The 22038-nt window shown below is 34.4% G+C and overlaps 1 pseudogene; it reads right to left on the bottom strand.

Moving 5' to 3' along the window:
• Window positions 1–17113: 17113 nt before the first annotated feature.
• The window catches only part of LOC100721382 (14-3-3 protein zeta/delta-like), a 112930-nt pseudogene continuing 108005 nt past the window's right edge, over window positions 17114–22038 (bottom strand).

Raw genomic sequence — 22038 nt, 5'->3', positions numbered from 1 at the left:
TGGAGACAGAAGGACAAAAGCTAGATGAGACTTCAAAACAAGATGATACTAAATCAGTATTACCTATTAAGATGTCATTTTCTCCAAAATAGCTGTTCCTATCATCCAATCTTCTCTGCCTCATTTCTGTTGAGCTCTTATTCTGTCAGTAGCTGTCAGTTTGTCTTCTTCACTTTGTTCTCTGCTCCATTAGTTGTGGCCTCCACTATTTCTGGATTCTTTGTATTTTTCTTTTTTTAGAATATCCTGCAATACTCTCTGTAGAGTTGAATTGGTGGTTGCAAATTCCCCCAGTTCCTCTTTATCCTGGAAGCACCTTGTTTTTCCATCAATTTCCAGGGACAGTTGTGTAGGATATCTCAATCTTGGCTGGAGATTATTATCTTTCAAAGCTTGAATTATTTCCCCCCACGCTCTTCGTGATTTGATGGTTTGTGCAGAGAAATCTGCTGTAATTCTGATGGGTGCTCCCTTGTAAGTGGTCTGTTTCTTGTCTCTGACAGCTTTTAATATTCTGTTCTTGTATTGAATTTCTGGAATTTTTATTATTATATGCCTGGGTGTTGCTCTGTTTGGGTTGTAGGTAGCTGGGGTCCTGTATGCCTCATACATTTGAGTATCTTTGCCTTTTGCTAAATTAGGAAAATTCTCCTGGATTATTTCTGTGAGTAGCTTTTGTAGTTCATTTGTTTGTGTCCCTACTTCTTTTATGTTCTTAATCCTTAAGTTATGGATCCTCTTATCATCTTCTTGTCTTTGTATTATTGCTGTTTGTTTCTTTGTTATTTTTAAGAAGTTTTTCATTTCATTCTCCCATATTACAATTCTGCCCTCCAGTTCAGATAGTCTGTCCTTAGTTTCTTTCAAGCTGTTATGCCAGTCTTCGATAGACTTCTTAGTTTCTTGGTAGTCCCTTTGAACCTGCTTCACGTATTCTATGCTTTCCCTGTTTTCTCCATCAAACAATTCTCCCCTCTTTTTCTGTTCTTCCATTCCACCATCTGTTTTTTCTTGGGTGGGGCTTAGCATTTCTCTAACTATTTTGCATACTTCTAGCTTCAGGTCATTGATAACTTCATTCCTGAATTGGTCTATGAGGCTCTCTATATGGTGCTTTATGTGTATTGGTGCGGTGTCCGCTATTGCCTGTTTCTCAGAATTGGGGGCCGAGGAGCCTTTCTTGTTGCTGCCTCTTCCCATATTCTCTGTTCCTTATATATGCAAGCTTATATGAGAGGCCCAGCTTCTCTCCCTGTCAGCCACAGCCTGATCGAATTGCGCCGGTTAGGTGTTCCCACTCACCGCTGTGCACCAGGCAGCCTATGCGGGGGCCCGCCCCTCCCAACCTCCATCAGGCTCTGGGATCTGGGTTGGGCCAGCCTATGGGGTCCGCCGGCAGCATCACGCAGGCCAGGCACTTTTCACCAATCCCGCCCGAGAGGGGAATGTGTGGCTGGAGTCGCCACCATGCCCTGCTCCCGCAGGACTGCTCGGGCCCAGAAAGTCCGCTGGAGTCAAACTGTGGTGGACTGTCAGTTTCTCTCACTAACCTCGCCACAAGTCAGAACATGCCTCCCTGCCTGTCCTGTTTTCGACTCTGTTCGCAGACTCCCATTCTCAGAGTTTCCGCGCGTCTCTCTCCTTGCCGAGCCGATGTAGAGGCAGCCAGCCACCGCGCGGTGGGAAACCCAAATCGCGGCTTCCAATGGCGCAGGGTCCAGCCTCAGCAGCGAGACTTTTCTGTTCCTGTTTTAGCACCAGGACTGCATTCCAAGTTGGTTTCTCTCAGCCGAGTTCGTTCCTGAGTCAGCAGAGCATAACTCCACCTGCTTATGTCTCTTTAGTCTGCACCATACCTGACTTCTGAGCCTAGTTTTTCAGAGAGCCTCCGGTAGTTGCTGTTATCTGTCCGCCATATTCTCCCGGAAGTCCTTTTAAGGTCTTTAAGACTAACAAGCCAGGGATTTAGCTCAGCAGCATAAGTGCCTGCCTAGCAAGCTTGAGGTCATAAATTCAATTCCTGGCAGACACACACAAAAAAAGAATAGCAATTAAAATTAAGTTAGAGTAAGTAAATGAAAGAAAAAAGCTAATCATAGATATTGAAGTTAAACAAAAAGCAACATTGAAGACCCAGTGAAACAAAAACTTGGTTCATTGAATCATTTATAAAAATGATGATCTCTAGAAAAATGAGTTTTAAAAATACAAATTGTAAGTTGTTGGAATATTAATAATAACTTAAACAATTATATATTAAGAGATTTTAAAACTTTGGATAAATGAACAAATTCCATGAAAAATACAACTTCTAATGAATAGATTTGTAGCTAAAACCCTTCGCACAAAACCTGTAGGACCAGATGCCTTTAGTAGTAAATTATAGGGAAATTTAGAGAAGACATAATATTAATCATATGAAAATTATTTTGGAAAACAACAGAGAACATTTTCAAACTTTAATTTTCCTCTTAAAGCTGGCTTGATAAGGACACTGCAGAAAATAAATTGAATTTATTTTCATACCCATAATCCCAACACCCTAAGTGAATGAGCCAGAAGAATCACCAGTTCCAACCTAGCCTGGCAATTAGTGACTTGGTGTGATCCTACCCAAAAGCGAGAAAAAAAAAAATTAAATGTGCTGGAAAATGTATTTTAGTGTTAAAAACTTGGGTTTAATATACCATGGAAAGCAAAATAAAATAATTTTAGAGTAATATGCTTTCTCAGTACATACCAACAAAAATCCATAGCAGTATGTCTGTGAACAGAATCAGAAAGACAGAAAAATAATTAATAGATCAGGACAGTTGATATTCATCTAAAAATCTAAAGAGAGTTTGATATTTGACAATATGAAAACAATCCTAGAATTAACCTTGTATTGCCAGGGATTTAGCTCAGTGGCATAAACACCTGCCTTGCAAACAGGAGGTCATGAGTTTGATGACCAGTACCAAAAGAAAAAGAAATAATAAAGAATAAATATTGTAGTAAGTGGCAACATTGAAGCTTTATACCTAATATTAATAGTCATTATGACCCATTTATTATTACTTCTATTCAACATTGTACTATATAACAATATACATACATGTGTTTTAGATATAGTCTCTTTAAGATACTTTTAATCCTGCTTTTCAGACATTATAAATGTTTTTTTCTTTTATAAACATTTTTCCTTTATGAATGAAAAACTTTCCCCATTCTCAACATTTGTAAAAATTTTCATATTTGAAGGTTTTTTATTCTATGTTTTGTGTCATTTTAACATTGGAATTAATAAGCAAATATCCTAAATGTTTCTTGTCACAACATCATCTTGGTATTTTCATTACCTTGATCTTCTACAGAATGACATCCAATTCCAATTCCGTTATGTGACTTCTCTCATGAGCCTTAGAGAAATACCCCAGGACTGTCTATTTTTTCCCCAAATGATAGAGCACATTAAAAATGCCTGCTATGAATTATTATTCTCACCATGGGAAAAGAAAACTCCTTGTGAAATTCTGCAGCAGTGCAAGTAGGTAAAGAATGGGAAGTTATATACAAACCTCTTCTAAATTTCAAATTTATTTGGTCAAGTTTATGAAGCACACCAGAAGCAAAGGGAAGCAAAATAGTGACACCAAAAGGGGGCCTATGGCACATGCACAGAAGGCTTTCCTGTTCCTTCCTATGACAGAGCACTACCACAAGGTTTAGTATTAATCTTTCCCAACACAGAGAAATACATATTTACATCATCATTCTGAGGAAATTTATGTGTGAAAGATCTATACCTTGAGTTTACAGATTTATAAACATCTACTTTTTTTATATCTTGATCCACATGTACAATCAATAATGCCATGTACTTATTCATAAGGCAAGATTCAAGGTTTATACTCTGGGGGTGGAGGTGGGGGGCTCTGAATCATTCTGTTTCTAGGTTCTCAGGGTCTGGGAAAGCCTACTGTTTTTTTTACAAGATAAAGGTAAAATCAAAGCATTTGGGGATAGCTAGCATAGTCAGGGAGACCTAGCCAGATCGTCCTTGTTTGCCAGCCACTTTCGGAAGGCTTATTTCCTGCAGGCAGCCAATGTGAGCAGGCACATGCAGCTAGATAATCTCCATACACTCACAGACCGTCATTGGAGACTCTTGCTTTCTTTGGGCAGTCAGCACCACCAGAAGAATCAGAAAATGGTTGTATGCCTGTAACCACTGGGGTAGTCCTGGTGTAGACACAGGCTAAAAAGAAACAGCTTCACAACCACACATCCCTGGACATTGAGGAAGCCCTAGTATAGCTACATGGCTCTGAAGAAGCCCTCCCTATACCCTGATACCTTCCTGGGCACCTGACATCAGAGAAACTCAAGTGACTATCTCATTACTCTACATCTTGGAGAAGCAGCCAATGTGGGAAGTGCCTGGGACTTCACAACTGGCTTGTTGGGAAGAACCAAGGAAAATGTCAAGATAAAGGAGCAAAAGGCAATTTCAGACCTCCAGCCCATATAGAACAAATCTGAGAGATACAGTCATAGAAGAAACTGGAAATCACACATCTGAAATCTCCTAGAGAATAACAACTGAAGTAAAGAAACAACTTCATGAGACTGTAGAAGTAATAAGATCTGAAATAATGTCTCAGATAAAGGAAAAATCCCAACTATAATGAGAGAATTGTGGAACATATATAAAGACACAAATAAAAAAGAGAAGCATAGAAAAATGATGGAAACCTTGAATGAACAATATAGAAAGGAATAACAGTGCGAGAAACAGATTCAAAGAGATACTCAGGAAATTAAAAAGTTGATCAAAAGCTTGCAAAACTGCTTAAAAGAGACTGAAGATAGACTTTTAGACCTTGAAGGCAGGATCATGGCTAGCAATCGTGAAAGGAAAGATCTCTTAAAAATAACAAGGAACCAGGAAATAACATTCAACAGCTGCAAGATGACACAAAGAAAACTAATTTAAGGGTGATACCTATCAGCAAAAAGCAAGGGTCACCACAAATGAGATAAAAAGATTATTTACAAAAGTAATAGTATAAAACTTCCCAAACATGGGAAAAAAGGCATGCAGATAAGCAAGGCAAATAGAACTCCTATTAGCCATAATCAAAGAAAATATATACCCAGATATATAATAACCAGGATCCCAGAGTTTCAGCACAAGAACATACTATAAAGGCTATTAAAAACTGTTAGAGAAAAGAAACAGATCACCTATAAAAGAAAATCAATCATAATCACAGCAGACTTATCAACACAACCGTCAAGTAAAGGAGAGTTTGGAGTGAAAGTGTTTCAAATCTTGAAAGAAAACAACTTTCAACCCAGATTGATGTATGCTGCAAAACTATCTTTCAAAACTGGTGGAAAAATAAGATATTTCATGATAAACAACAACTGAAGGAATTCATGACTATCAAACAACCCTACAGAGAGTGCTGAAGAATATTCTAAAGAGAGATAAAGATGACCATGCACCTAGGAACAGCAGCAGAGGAAGATCACCAAACAGGACAGGCAATTGAATGAAAGGGAAAAGTACAGGACCAACACAAGCAGAATAGCATGTCAGAGACAAATCAATGTATGCCAGTGTTTGGGCTTGTTCTGTCAAGTTTTATTTCATTGTGTCCGATGGTATGGGCAGGTATTCTGAAAATAATGGGTTATGCTATGGTAAGCATTATTGATTTCCTATTATCATGATTTGAAGTCCTATAATGCTTTCATTCTTTCGTTTTGATTGGTTTCATTCTGCTGTGTTTTATTTGATTTTATTTATGTGATTTTATTTATTTTGAAGAAAATGAGACATTATAGTAGCTATTGTTCATTTCCTGTTATCTTGTTTTGAAGTTCTGTATTGATTTCATTCTTTTGGTTGGTTTTAGTCTGTTTTCTGTTATTTAAATTTTGGTGTGTGTGAAGGTACAGATACCTATATTGAAGAAAACAAGACATTATTGTAGTCATTGCTGATTTCGTTGTCTTGTTTTGAGGTCCTGTGTTGTTTGGATTGTTCTGTTCTGATTTGCTTTGCTCTGTTCGGTTTTGTTTTGTTTTATTTTCCTTCAAGTAAAAAATCAAAATGTTTTACTCAGCAGTATTTCTGCAGAAATATGTAAGAGTTCTTGAAAATTTTTACTGTAATCCTGTAACTACTAGATAACCTGTAAGTAGACAAGCTTCCTTTGTAGAACTACAATTATTTTTGAGCTGCATCTTTATGCTATATCATAAAATAGGGTCATATTCTCTCCCATATAATTTAGATGTTATTAAATTATTTTTAGTATATATTTGCAGCAAATCATGCATATATTCACTGTGGTGAGTTTATTTACATATGTAACATTTAAAGTCTTGAAAAGAAACATAGGCATATGGATATGTTTACTTTGAACTCATGCTCTTTTTTTAGAATTTTACTTTTAGTTTCTTGTGTTCCCTTTAGTTTTATTAGTTTTGTAATCTTGTGAGAAATTTTAGCCTACCAATAAAATACGAGTCTAACATCATACAGCGAGTGAACCGTGGTTCTATTGTAATTTCCGTACTTGAAATTCAACAATGAACTTTCAGGTCATTTTAAAATATGTTCTTAAAATTTAATTTCCTTTAGTTTTTGATAATATCAGAAAACTATGGTACTCAAGTCTAGTAAAGTAGTTTTATTTGTATATTTTTATATCTTTCCACTATTTTGAGATACTTTGAGGACTTCAAAATGTGCTTAGCTCAAGTACAGCCTGAGAAATTAAAAGGAGAGATTTTTCAAGTGTTGTAGAGATGGATTTCTTGACTGAACCTGAGTTTTATGATGCTTTTATATTTTCCCTTTTGCCAGATGAAAGTTGGCGTAATCATGGTAGATGCACGCTAGCTAATACCTGGGAAATATTTTAATCCAGAATATGGAGACTGTTACTTTCATTCTACTATAAAACAGTGAATTTTTTTGTCTTGTTCACTTGATATTGTATATAAAAACTATTATTTACATATTAATGTGTCATTGATACTTTGTAAGTTTTCAATTAAAATATACAAACATTATTTTCAAAATTATTCTGAAATCTGTATTATTCATCCTCAGTTCACTAATCACACTATTAATAGATTTTTTGAATTCTAAAAAAATCTTCCCCTTTCCAATGAGATTATATTTTAAGGGTATGATCAAGGTAAAACAAAAGAGAACTTGCATTTTAAATCCAAGTGCCCTGCTGTTATATCTTTTTTTAATTAAAAAAGAAAAGAAAAGAAAAACAAGAGACATACAAACAATTAAAAGAACAACAACAAAAATACCCACAACAATATCAATACAGGCTTTCAAAACATGATAGGAATCTGTGTGGTTGTAATATTACATATTGTTACCTTCAAAAGAATTGCTTAAATTACCAGATATAGACATAAAAATTTGATCTAATTATATGAATATTAACTGTTCTTTTCAAAGTTTAGTAGTATAATCATCTTAGCTATCATATATATTTTATATATATATGCAGACAAATATAGCTTTTTCCTTTTGCTTTCTTTCTTTTCTCCTTTTCCATATCCTCGTTATTTTCTCCTTTTGGGCAGTTTCTTACCCTTTCACAGTATCTATTTTAGATTTGGAATCCTATTTATACACTTTCAGCTCCTTACACTAAGGAGACAATACAGTATTTGCACATGTGAGTCTGATTTATTTTACTTATGAGTATGGTCTGAAGTCTCATCCTTATACCTATAAAGCCTTAATGCAATCCTTCTTTATTGCTAAGTAGTACTCATTGTATAAAAATACCATATCTTTCTTATCCATTCCTCAGCTGACAGGCATTTGGGTTGTTTCCAAGAGCTGGCTATTACAAATTGTGCTGCTATAAACATGGGTTCGCATATATCACTATGGTGTGATGTTTTCAGTTCTTCTGGGAAGATACTCAGAAGCAGGATAGCTGGGTCAAATGGGACTTCTAACCCTGTCTTTCTGAGGAACTCCACACTAGTTTCCACAGTGATTGCTCCAACCTATACTCTCACCAGCAATGGAGAAGATTTCCTTTTTCCCAACAGCCAATGTTTGTTATTGGTTGATTTCTTAATCTTGGCCATTCTTTCTGGAGTGAGATGGGACCTCAGCATTGTTTTATCTTGAATTTCTTTAATGACTAATGATGCTGAATTCTTTTTCATTTATTCATCTGAGAAGTGCATGTTCATCTCACATGTCCATTTTTGGATTAGGTCTTCGAATTTTTGGGTTTTCAACTTTTTAAATTCTTTGGATGTTGTAGATAGAAGTCCTTTGTCTGAGGGAGAGTTAGCTAAGATTGTTTCATGATTGATGGGTTTTCTTTCACTCTGTTGGAGATTTATTTTGATGTGCAAAAATTTTTTAATAAGACAAGATCCCAGTTGTTGATTTTGGTATTTCCCAGGCAGTTTGATTTTTGTTCATAAACTCTCTACCTTCTCCTATATCTTCAAGATTTCTACCTACTTTGTGTTCCAGGAGATACAATGTTTCTGTTTTAATATTTAGATCTTTAAGCCATTTTGACTTTAGTTTAGTGCATGATGATAGGCATGGGTCCTTTAAATTTTGGCATATGGAAAGCCAATTTTTCCAGCACCACTTTCTTAAATAAGCTGTCTTTCTTCCAGTGAACTTTCTTGGTCTCTTTGCCAAAGATAAGTTGGTCGAGTGTGTTTGTAGTTGTGGCTGTATCTTCTGATCTACTCCATTGATTTTTAAGGTCTGTTTTCTTGCTGGTACCATGCTGATTTTATCACAGTGGCTTAGTATTATAAAGTCAGCGATAATGATTCCTCCTGACTTGCTTTTGTTCTTCAGAATTGCTTTTGCTATTCTAGATCTCTTCTGATTCCAGATGAATTTTAGGACTGATTTTTCTAGATCTGTGAGGTATGCTAATGATATTTTGATTCAAGACAAGGATGTCCACTATTACCACTCGTATTCAATATATTTCTAGAAACATTAGCAAGAGCAGTTAGACAAAAGAGAGAGAAATAAAAGGAATAAGGATAGGAAAAGAAGTTAATTTTCATTATTTGCAGATAACATGATACTTTCTACACAGAAGACCCCTAAAACTCCACTGTAAGTTTTCTAGATGTAATAACCAAATTCAGCAATGTAGCTGCATACAAAATCAACACTCAAAATCAATAGCATTCCTCTACACAATTAACAAACTCACTCATATCTTTTGATATTTATTTGTTTGAGTATAAGGAATCAGAAAATCTATACTCAAAAATTAATAGCATCCCTGTACACAAACAACAAATTCACTCATATCTTTTGATATTTATTTGTTTGAGCATAAGGAATCAGGGTCCTTAATATATTGTATATAAGAAAAAAAGTAACAGCATCACTGTCCTGTCCTTTACTTTCTTGAGTCAAAATCTACTTGTACTTAACATCAAAAATGTATTACAGAGATACTTACAATATAATGCCTCAATTAATAATGTACTTAAAAACAGTTGATGACCAATGGAAACAGAAAATAAACTTAACCAACATGTATGTCTGATGTTCATGAAAGAAAACAGAAAATTATAACTACAAGAAAGGACAGGCAATATGACAGATCTGTTGCTTCAGACTTGCGAATCTACCCCAGAAATAATTTCAAGGAGCCACTGCAGGTTGATGTCAAATTAAGTGAAGGCTGCTTGAGAAAGTAGTCAACACACACAGGAAGCCAAAATCAGAAAGATATCTGGTTTAATTTCAACTCTGCCCAAAGCACATGACAGCATTTTTGTTTTAATAGCTAACAGGTCTTCTATGTTGGCAAATAGCTTGATGAATTTGATTAAATTATGACATTTATTCATCCATGAGTATATATATTGACTGTGTACTACAAGTTAGTATTTGTTACATTCTTTGTCCTCAGTTGCTTCTTCTATAAAATAGGGTTCCTAAATGTGCAAGGAACTTAGGGAAAATTTCCTCCTCTTAGCCCGAGTTTATGAGCAAGAATGTAATCTATGGTGGAAGGGTGAGAAGACTATATGAAATTAAAGTGCTACCTGTATCAAACTGCTTTAAATATTGAAACTATTCCAAAAGTCATGGAAACCATTTTAAAGCTGATGTTAATGAAGCTCAATATTCAAAGATATAAAATATTTCTTAAAGCAATGTTCAAAGCAATTGTGATAAAAATGCTTTAAGTTCATATTTTAGTAAACTAGGAACCTTCAATCAAATTGGTTTATGAGTTTTGATGAACTACTTAGTTATCCTAAGCAGACCTATGCTTGATATTTTTCAGCATAATTTTGGAAACTTTAACAAAATGACCTCATTCCTCTGTTTAAAAATATTTGGACTATGAGGAAAAAAGGAACAACTTCTCCACTGTTGGTGGGAATGTAGACTGTTGTGACCACTGTGGAAATCAGTATGGAGATTTCCTCAAATAACTAAGATTGGAAGTCCCATTCAATCGAGCTATTCCTTTCCTGAGTATTTTCCCAGAAAATTTGAAAATGTCAGATCACAGTGATATATGTGCACCCATGTTTATAGAAGCACAATAGCTGTCTTGGTAACCAACTGCCCATCAATCACACAATGGATAAAAGAGATGTAGATTTTTTATACAATAGAATATTACTCAACTATGAAAAGTATTGTCTTGAGACTTTTATAGCTAAATGGAGGCAACTTGACATCATAGTCATAAGTGAAATAAATCAGACACATTTGTAAATATCATATTTTCCCTAGGGTAAAAATAAATAATAATAAAAAACTGAAAGAGTAATAAGATCCAAAATATACAATAAATATTGTAATAATGAAAGGGAAAGAAAGTGCTCAAAAGGAAAGAACAACTGGGATAGTGGAAAGGAGAAATGGAAGAAAGGAAAGATTATATGTATGTATATATGTATACGATATATAAATATACTAATTCTCTATTATTTCATCAAAAAGAACAGTTTGCATTGTCATTGTTTGATTGATTTTTTAATGCCTAGATCTTGTACCCTCCAACTATTTCTAAGATAGCAATATGCAATATAGTAATTAATGTCAGTTTCTTTCTTTTGTTTTGAAATTCTGTATTCTATCCTGTTTTTCTATTTTTCTTTTCCAAAATGAAAAAAAAAAATTAAAAATCAACTTGGAGAAAGGGAAGTCATGTTTAATACGTCTCCAGAAAGAGGTTGACTGTTTAAACTGACAACTAGTGCACAAACTTATCACTTATTGTGAAAAAAGTCTGCTTATTTATAACTGAGAGCCAAAGTAAGATGACAAAGTAAGATGTTTCAATGATGACAAAGCTCTTGAAAAAAAATATATGTATAATTTTTTCTGAGTGAAAAATTGAATCCATTTAAATGAATAGTGCAATAAATTAAATTGAAAATAGATCAAAGAACTAAATGTTAAAATGGAAGCAGTCTCCTCTAAGATAAAATAAATAAAACTATTGAAGTCATAGGCACAGGCAAGGTCTTTCTTAACAGAACTCCAGTTGTACAGGCAATAGTACCAGTAATTGAGAAATGGGATTGTATTAAATTTAAAAGCTTCTGCATAGAAAAATAAACAACAGAATGAAGAGATAACCTACAGAATGGGAAAATTTTTTTGCCAACAAAAATTTCTATGTACATATTAAACAAAAGTCTAAGATCTACAATGTATGAAGAACTAAAAATATAAGACCTTCCCCAAATAACAGACTCAAGCAAAAAAGAGAAAGTGAAACAAATACGCACATCTCAGAAGAAGTACATGAAGGAAAGTTCAACATCAATGGCCACTTGAGAAATGCAAGTTTATACAACGCTGAGATTTCATCTTACCTCAGAAATGATGGCAACCCTCAATAAATAAAATAATAACAAATGTTGGCAGGACTGTTGGGGAAAGAAGGAAAACTTTTAGCATTCTTGGTGGGAATGTAAATGAGTACCACAACTATGGAAATCAGTGTGGAGACTATTGCAAAAACTAAAAGCTTAGCACTAGCTATTATGGAAATAACACAATATAAACTAATGGACCTCTGAAATTCTTCCTGGGTTCAGGACTATTTCCAAAAGAGTTTTTAATTTGGAAAACATTTTTACAGAAAAGCTTCAAATAAACAAGATGACCTTCAAGCTGAAAATATAGTTTAAAGGAAAAAGGACAAATACTGGTCTTACATTTTCCATTTAGCTCAAACACAGGAACACACAATTTAGTAATTTTGCCGCCAACTTTCAGTAGAGTCTTTTAAAACAATTTTCTTCATAAATTGTTCTTTCTGTCAAGAACTTTGGGATCCTTCCTAAGAAAGTCTCATTGGTATGTAGGAGGTTTCTGAAATGAGAAGTTTGTGATTGTCCAGACTTTCCTTTTGTCTAATATTGATATTTTGCACATCTCATCACAGAATTATACAGCCCACACCAACATTTGTTAGGTAGAAGGGACTGCTCCTGATGGCTCTCTGCCGATGGTGAGCTTGACTGGGCTGAATGGGAAGGAAATATGACTGACTGCAGGTAAGTTGAAGATTGGTGTTTAGAACCCCATATTGCATACAATATTTCTCCCTTAAATGAAAATGCTTTTTTACTGAAAGCTGAACGTATGTTTCACTATAATTAGAAACACTTTAATGCATTTTAACAAGTCATGCTGTAAATGACTGTTTCCTAGAAATCCCATAGAACTTTATTTTTTTGACTCTTGAAAATAATTTTTATAAAGATATTTGTAGACATCTAAGTGAAATAATGAAACATTTCCAGCAAGTGAGAGAAACCCAATCAGTAAGGATTAAGTTCATGTGACATCTGAGGAACCACCTTTTAAACCCTCTAATCTAAGGTTTTTAGAATTTTGATACTCAAAAATATAAATATCTTAATTATTAATCTTACTGGATCCATTTTACCATAAATATATAACAAATAAATGATAATCCCATGTGTTTATCTCTTTTATAAACATTTAAAAGGAAATGGTATGATAAATCACATGTTGGTGTGTATGCTACAGTCAAAAATCATGTCAAATATTTTCAGTAATAACTTGTATATTTTCTCATTTGGAATATTTTTCTTATAAATTTATCATTCTTAAATGAGATAATGTTACAATTTGTCTGTGAGTTATTATTATTGAGTCTCTGTTTATGAAAACTCTATCCCTTCAAAGTCAAATTCAGCTACTTCCTCTATCCTGCAAGTTTGCTGATTAGCTGTTCTATCTGTAGTGATTCACATCTGTTCTTCGGTGGACTGACATCTAGATAATGAACTTGACTGGTTAGAGAGAGAAGGCTCCTTTGTAGAAAAACAAGTATTAGGAATTATGATAGTATAATCAATTTCACATACAGCAGGAAACAGGGTTGATACACAATCTCATGGTGAAATGCAGAGTTCCAAGGAGCTTCACAGAAATGGAGTCCTCAGGTTAGAGGGTGAAAGATGTCTGTAAGCAGAGAAAAAGTGAAGGGAATTGTAGTGGGTGTATTAAAGGGATAAAGATGAGTGAGAAGTATGTCAAAGAAGAAAAAAGTGATTATACTCGGATTACCAGAGAACTGTTATATTAGTCTTTCAGGACTTTCATAATAGAATATCATAGGCAAGATGGCTGAATTACAGAAATAAAGTTTTCTACAATTTGAGAGGATGGAAATCTAGTATGTATTTTCTTTTTTCTTTGAATCATATGGCCTTCCCTCTCATGTAGTCTTCCCTCTGAGTAATATCTCTTCATCTGACATGAACACCCACCTTGTTGACATAGGCTTCTACACTAATGACTTCATTTAACCTTAGCTACCTCTTTAAAGGCTTACCATTTCAACCTATGAATTTTGAGAGAACGCAGTTTAGACCCATTTGAAAACTGATTTAGGACAATAGTTTTAAGTAATTCTCTGTGATGTTTTTTTTTTATCTCCTTCATTTTGACTAAACACATATTACTACAGATATTCATGTACATAATTCTTACTAAGACAAAATCCATGAAAGATTAGTAGGCTCTCCGCTGTCTCATTTGTAAAACTCTACCTTTTTACTTCAAATACATATATGAAGATTAAAATTTCCTATGAAGATACCTTGATTATGCTTAGATCAACTTAACATTAATTAAATTTTGTTGGGGATAAAATATAAAAGTATTAATACTAACAATTCTCTCTTCCTTGCCTTTGTAAGGAAAATTTTTAGCTTTGCTCCTGGACTCTGATTGTGATAAGATTTGGGAAGGACAGAATGATTGAAATACACTTAAGAACATTGCAATGGATATTTATTTACCATACCTGACTTCATCTCACCAAAGCCCAAGTGGTCTCATGCTTAGGCTGTGTTTTCCAGCTCCCCAAAATAGTTATATCCACAGGACTGACTTCTAGCCAATAATATTCAAGCAAAATTATTGAACACCATGTTAATTAAGCTTAACCACAAAATCCTCTCATATCCATTGATCTAATGTACATAAAGAGCTAAAACTAATCTCTGGGTACCTTTCAGATTAGTTTTAGTACAGCAGAAAGGAGTTGTGATTGGGAGGAGACTTTTAGGAGCTTCCTGATGCTGAGTGCATTTTATACCTTGAATTGAATGACGGTTACCTGAGTGATGACTCAGAAAGCCATATACCTACACCATATTGACTTGTTTGGTTTTATATTATATTTCAGTTTTCTTTTTCACCAGTTTCAGATTATATTTATAATTCATTCAAATGAAAACCCACCTTACTTATAAAAGTGATTATTTCACCTTCTTGGCCTGGGATCTGGAGAAATATAAGACCTGTGAACCAAGATCCATTATTCTGTCCCAAAAATATGTGATTTTTCTTCCTGGAAATAAAGACCTCAAGACTTCCATTACACATTTTTTTTTGAATGCTAATGTTTGGGGAAATTGTCCAAAAAGGCCCAATATTTCTCAATTTGAGTTCATGATAAAACAAGCAATAAAACACTGTTTGAGATTTCAGTTTCTCAACTTTATCATCAAGAATCATGCCCCACCATCAATATTTATTGAGCATTACAGTGTACTCAGCACAATAGAACACACAGAAAACATTGCCCTTGCTCTGGAGGAGCTCACATTCTAAAAGGAAAAAAAAATGCACTTCTTTTAAAAGGGCAATTTTGTTTTGTGTTTTCTGTAAAGCACTGAGGAAGTATTGTATAGGGTGAGCTTTAGGTATAATTTAGCCCCATCATTATTTAGAGAACAGAGAAAGAGAAAGGATATTAGAAGTGGACAATGGGCTGGTTATATAGCTCATAAGCACAAGAGTTTGCCTGGCAAGTGCGAGGTTCTGAATTCCTTTTCTGATTCTGGAAAAGAAAAAAAAAAGTGAACAGTAACAGATGATTCAGGATGGGGATGGTGTACAGGGAGATAAACACAATGTCAAGAACTAAGGGGTGATGTCCAGTATGAAGAGGATGAGAGAAATAATTTGTGGGATGCAAGCAAAAGAAGCAGATATCTTAGAATCATCCAGTGGAGCCAGAAAGATCATGTGGCCTTTTCCCAAAGATGTGGCCACCAAATAAGAATGGTAAATGACAAGACAGAAGGTGAGCAGAGGTACTCTTGTGCCTCTCACAAAGAGAATAAAGGACAAAAGTTGAAGGCAAGCTATAAAGAGTATCAAGAAATTCTTAAAAACTAAAAGTAACCTGAAGCATAAAACCTACAGTTCATGCTACCCAATGTTATGACCGCCAAGAACATTGTGATTTCCTATTAGGCAAATGTCATACACCAAAACTTTAAATGGAACATATTAATTTTTCAAATGTCCCCCATCATAATATAATTTTTTCAATTTAATTATTTTTTGGGGAGGAGAGGAAAAATATAGAACATGATTCATAATGGTAATTATGTTGTTAGTTTTTTATAATGACACATTTTGCCTATAAATGTGGAAAAATCCCATTAGTTGCCAAGAAGGAATAAGAAATAAATTTCCAAGAACATACAATTTCCTTCAGAGAAATTTCAAAATGGAAAAGGCTAATTTACATAAAAAACTTGTAGAAAAAGTAGTTGAAAAGTCCTTTCATACCATTTTTATTTCACTTACATGCACTTAATACATACATTCTTAACAATTATGCTTAGATTGTTTATGAAAATATTTTAAGACATTAAATAAAACTATCCATTATCTTAAATTACTTCCCTGTTAACCAGGGTTACAGCATATGCATGTTAATAAAGTTCCTAAAAAAAAATACAAAAGTAAAAACACCTAATAAAAGTTAAATACATGGTTTTTATGTTAGTTTACTGCTAGATTTGATATACATGAAGTAATGAATACTAAGCAGTTCATTTTGCTGCATCTTTACTTTTACATTGTTCTTAGGTTGCCTGAAAACATTTAAATAAAAATAAAATGTGTTAGAAAAATAATGAAAGCAAACAGGAGGTGATTTTACAAATAATGGAATGTGAACCATTTCTGCTCACAGCCAGAGTGAAAGGGTGCCAGCACTGTCTAAAGCTGCAGTCACGGGTGTGCCGCTGAGACTGCTTGCTCCCTGGAAATGTGTGCAGAGCCTGGAGCTCCTCATACAGAGAACACATGGAGTACCTGTTTCTATCAGTTTCGGAGGTGCTCCAGACCTTAAAATACCCACAATTACTACACCTGTGTCTGGAACTAATAATTCCTTTTATTTTCTACTAGGACAAACCCATATGTGGAGAGTTTTCTGTGTTTCGAAAAGTAGCAGTTTTAACACTGGCCCTTGTGAAGCCACAATGTACCAAAAGTCCTATGCCAAACTACTGTAACTTCAAAAATTCCATTTCCCTAGATTGGGCATCTAAAACTGAAAACAAATAATAACTTCCTAAACATTAACTGGCTCTATTCCCCTAACATTAAACATAAAACTACACAGGAAATATAGAAATTCAAATAGAAGTAATATGAACCTGTCATAGATCATCAACAAATATCTATTTGTGGAACGGCATGGATGACAAATGGTCTATTGTATAAATTTTTAAATGAGGCAGACAAAGGTTGGAAGGTCAGTTAATTTTCCCCTCTTTCTCCTGTTTCAGCTTCATCTCCTTGAGTAGCTGATGTCCACAATGTCAAGTTGTCTCCCAATAATTGGCACTCTTAGCATTCTGTCCTTGTATAACTCTTCATTTAATGAATCAGGTTCAGCAATGGCTTCATCCAAAGCTGACTTTACTAGAGAACAGGAATTGTCTGGGGAGTTCAGAATGTTGAAATAGAACATGAAGAAGTTCAGGACCAGATGGATCAGACTCCATCTGATAGGATGTGTTGGTTGCATTTTCTTTTTGCTGATTTCAAAGTTTCTTGGTATGCTTGTTGTGACTGAACCACATTCCCTTTCTTGTCATCACCAGCAGTAACCTTGGCCAAGTAACAGTAGCAGTCTACCTTTATTTTCAAATAAAAGATTTTGCTCTCTGGTTCTGTAGCAGCAAGGAACAAGAACCTTTCATAAGAGACAGTTCATCACTGCAGATATCCCTTGCTCAGTCTCAATTTTCTCTCTGTATTCTTGAGTCATCTAATGGTTTTTCTCAGCACCTCCTGTCTTTTGTTAGGTATTTGACACAACCCTTCAAGATGAACTACAAGCTCTTACATTTTTATAAGCAATGGAGACAAGATTTCTCTCCTCAAGTAACTCGGTGCTTTGCTCAGTTACAGACTCCATGCAGGCTGCTGTGCTCAGCCTTCTCAGCCAGTTTGACCTTTTGCATCAGTTCATTTGTATCCACGCCTGTGGATGGCAGTGGACAGACTGGCACAGTGGTTTTCTGTATTTCTGTTTTTTAAAATGCACTTGAATTGCTTTTTTTCTCAATGAAGGCTAGGCGTAGTCTTTTATCTGTCTTTTGGAGCAATGTGAATTTTTAAAAAATGTTCTGGGCCACCTCAGGTCACACATGTTAGAGACTACAGAACCCTCATCAGCCTGAGTATCCAAGAGCTGTCCTTTCTGTCAGTTATTCTATACATTAGAGTGGATTTTAATCATTTTATAATTTTTTATCTCATTGGTACAGGCACTAACTTTAACAAATATTCCCGTGACGCAGTCACCCATTTTTTTCCTCTTCCAATGTAAATGTACTTTCCATCATTTCTGACCACATTTGTGATTGCCTAGAACTAGTTGAAGCAAGTCAACACTGTCATTCTGCTGTTAATGGGTGGGCATAAAGAACAGAGTGACGGAATCTAGTGAAATTTAAGGAAACTGGTCGACTATTCCACAACAAAAGCTTCTCAGAGAAGTTATCAAAAGAAACATTGTCCTTTAGACTTGATATTTTGGTTAAAAAAAAACAGGAGCCAGTTCAGTCTCTGATACAAAAAAAGAAGTGCTGCCCAAAAGTGAGGCTGACACATTGAAGTTAAATTCAGAAATAGATCAGATAATATAATTTGTTGTAAATAAGGAGGGAAAATGGGTCCGAAGGAAAGGGAAAAGAATAGGAAAAAAGAGGAATAAAGATATATCAAGTGGAAGTACAAATTCCCTGTGACCAATGTGATGATTATGTATATCCAAACTGTTCCAATAAACTCAACAAATATAAATACAATTTAAGTGCTATCTAAAGCACAAGAGATTTTTTTCTTATTAAAAGGAACTTTTCTTGTTGGCAAATACCATGGTGAATTTTAAATTTTGTTGTTTATTCATCTATTAGTATAGACTGTTTTATATGCTAACATATATCACACACTTAGCCCTCAGTTGCTTCTTCTATAAAGCAGCATCACGCGAATGCTGAGCTGAGCTCATACTTTGAGGTCCTTTTAAATCAGGCATTAGCCTTCTGATTTTTGATGGGCTTTTTCTAACAGGACATTTTGTGAAATTATTTTGTCAATATTCATTTCAACAAATCTATGTTCCAGGTTTCATTTTAGCCTTGGAAAACATGTATTTTTTTCTATGTTATCTCTCCATCATCTCTTCTTTATGGAGTGTACACCAAAAATATGTCATGCATTTTTGTCCTATCAATGTTTTCAAATGAAATTTCGTGTATACTGAAAGTATTGTAAAATCATTATTTAAAATGAATAGCTTTATCTTTCAAACATTTGCTTCATTCTGTTCTACATCAGCTTAATTAAAATAGATACTAATTGTTGAGGGGCTGGTAGACAGTTCATTCTTGAATTATATTCATCTCATATAATTGAAAAATCTGAAGACATAGAGATTTGTCCTCTTTGGAACACCATAGAAGATCTAATTTTCCTGATATCGTTTTATTTATTCAGATAAAAGTGTGATGAAGAGGAGGTGATTGAATAAAATGAAAGTTTATTCTCTCAAATAAAATTAAAGTTCCCTGAATGATGTAAAGACAAACATGTGGTCAGGATAGGTGGATTATGAGCCAGGTTTTACCAATAATCTTCAGTGTAAGATCATTTATTTTACCTAGGTCTCAGTTTTTCTGCTGTTTGAAGCCATCCAATCCATAGAAGCCTTCTCAAAATGTATAATCTATGAGTAAAGACTAGTGTGAGTTTGGATTATAATTTACCCTCCTGATGAATGAAAGTAGATATACTCTTAGTACCTAAAAAATACAGGTGACACATGACCCAGCCTCGTGTGTCATCCCTGGATTTCACTATATTCCTGTTGTACCATTTGACAAGAAGGTATGTGTTTCTCTTGAGTCGCATGAAAACTTGTGGAAAATAAGAAACTTAAATTAGTCAGAAGACCTGGGTTTGACTTACTTTTGCTACTTATAAGATTTGTGAAATTTGGCATTCTGTGCTGCTACCTTGATCTAACTCATTCTGTTTTCTAATCTAGTAAAAATGCAAAACACAAAATCCAACCAAAACTTTATCCTAACAATGAATACTGTGCTCCTTCAGTGATAAAATATAAATATGATAATTCACTATGGAACCAGAGAAAACTGTGTTTCAGTACTGTGCTTGGTAGAACTTTAATGTTAAATGATCAATATATACAAAGAAAGAAGATAAAAGAGATCTTGCGTTAAAAGGCAATTATTCTGTTCATGATATCTTTCTATTGCCCTATCATGGAATACCACTGGAACCATCAACTGGAGGCCCTTTCTTGGAGGCCAAAATTAGTTCTTTATCTTGGAAATATTTGTGTTCATTTTGAATATTTCTGTGTATTTTCTTTAGCAGGAAACATGTAATCTCAATGCCTTTGTCCATAATCAGCATGAATCAAAATCCTATAAAAATGTGCTCAGCCTGCATGTCTAATTTCCTGTCCTAAAGGTTTTGAAATTTCTTTTCCAGCCTGTAGTTTTTCTACTCCTTAAAGAGAGACGAAAGGTTATTATTTTCAAATGATATTTTTGTACTACACAAATAATATGTACTCCCATTCCTTCTGTGCACACAGAAAGCACTCTGGTAAATGACTGAAATTGCTCTTTTTATGTTAATTTGATTACAGACTTATTGGAATCAATTTATCAGCCCCCGACCACCCACTGGGAGTTACCACAGGCCACTGATGTAAATGAGTTGTTGGGTCTCAATGTGTAAATACAGTTAGATATGAAAAGGAAATCTATTTTAGGAATTGCCCTTACTTCTCTCATATGTTTTGCAGCTGCTAACTAATTTTGCTTGTCTTAATATTAAAAGTGTCATCTGGTATTATACAAAAAAATCTTGTTCACTTATTATAGGAAAAGCCTGAAGAAACAGTAAAAATTGTAATTGGTATATAATTTAGGTTGAACCTGTGGTCCTAGGGATGAAAAAGGAAATTTTGCCAATAGATAAATGTAGTAAAATTTGCAGAAGTTATAATTATTACATGTCATTGTTTCTATGATAGTGACTGATGTTGAAAACATTCAGGGTCCCTTTAAATAGTAACGTGTTTACCCAGGTGCCAGCAACAGCCTGAGAAACTTAACTGAAAGCAGCTGATGCTGTGATAATGCCAGGCTTCAGTTTAAATGTCAGTGAGAAAAGAGAGTCATTTGTTGGTGTCTTAGTTACTTTCTCATCATTAAAACACCATACTGAACACTTGAAACTTAAATTAAAAAAAGCTTCATTTTGGCTCACAATTTGTAGAGGTTTGAGCCTCCCAGCACACGAAAGTTTTGGAGGACATTTTAGATCTAATGCATAACATTTGGTGTGGTTAGTTGTTTTTCAGAGAGAAATTTTACTTCAAGAAAAAGAAATTGCCTCAAAAGAGAACACAAGTAATATATATCTCTAAAGATGCATGGGAGAATTGATTACAGACAGGCAACTCAGAGTCACAGACTAGGTTAATAGAAAATACTGTATAGTTATATAATCAGAATAACATAGGTATTATATATTCACTTTCAACTGTTAGATTACATTCTTAAGCATAAGAAAACATGTAGCCCTAAGATACTGCAAATGTTAGACTTTGATCTAAACACTCCACAGTGCAATAACTGAGGTGAAAAGACAACTTCAAGTCCTAGAGTTCAAAGATTTATTTATTGTTGATAGAACAGGAAAAACTGTGCATAAACCTTCAAAGACAGTAGAAAAATTAAAATAAAAATTATACTTTGTTTAATTTATACTACATGTGTAGGGAGCATGGTAAATGTTTATCACCAGATAATCTCTAAAACTGGGATATCAAGAAGTAACCATGAAAACATATTATTCAGCAATATAGAATATTCCATTTGTCTTAATTGTCTTATTGCTGAGTCAAAATACCTGACACCCAAAGTTAAAGGAGGAAAAGTTTATTTCAGTTTGTAGACGTTTCTGTCCATAATTGATTGGCTCCAAGACAATGCATTGGCTCCAAGGGTAGCATGGTAGACAGGAATGGCAGAGGAGCAATAGTTCATTTCTAGCAGAAGATAGCACAGCAACAAGAGTTCTCTGTATGCTTTACATCTTCTACAAGATACTTAGGGCAAGTAGCACTCACATCC

The sequence above is a fragment of the Cavia porcellus genome, unplaced genomic scaffold (assembly GCF_034190915.1).
Source record: "Cavia porcellus strain 051 isolate PalLab524CR breed Dunkin Hartley unplaced genomic scaffold, mCavPor4.1 scaffold_11, whole genome shotgun sequence".
NCBI classification, from domain to species: domain Eukaryota; kingdom Metazoa; phylum Chordata; class Mammalia; order Rodentia; family Caviidae; genus Cavia; species Cavia porcellus.
The sequence above is the reverse complement of the archived record's forward strand: the minus strand, read 5'-3'. Positions and strand labels throughout refer to the sequence as shown.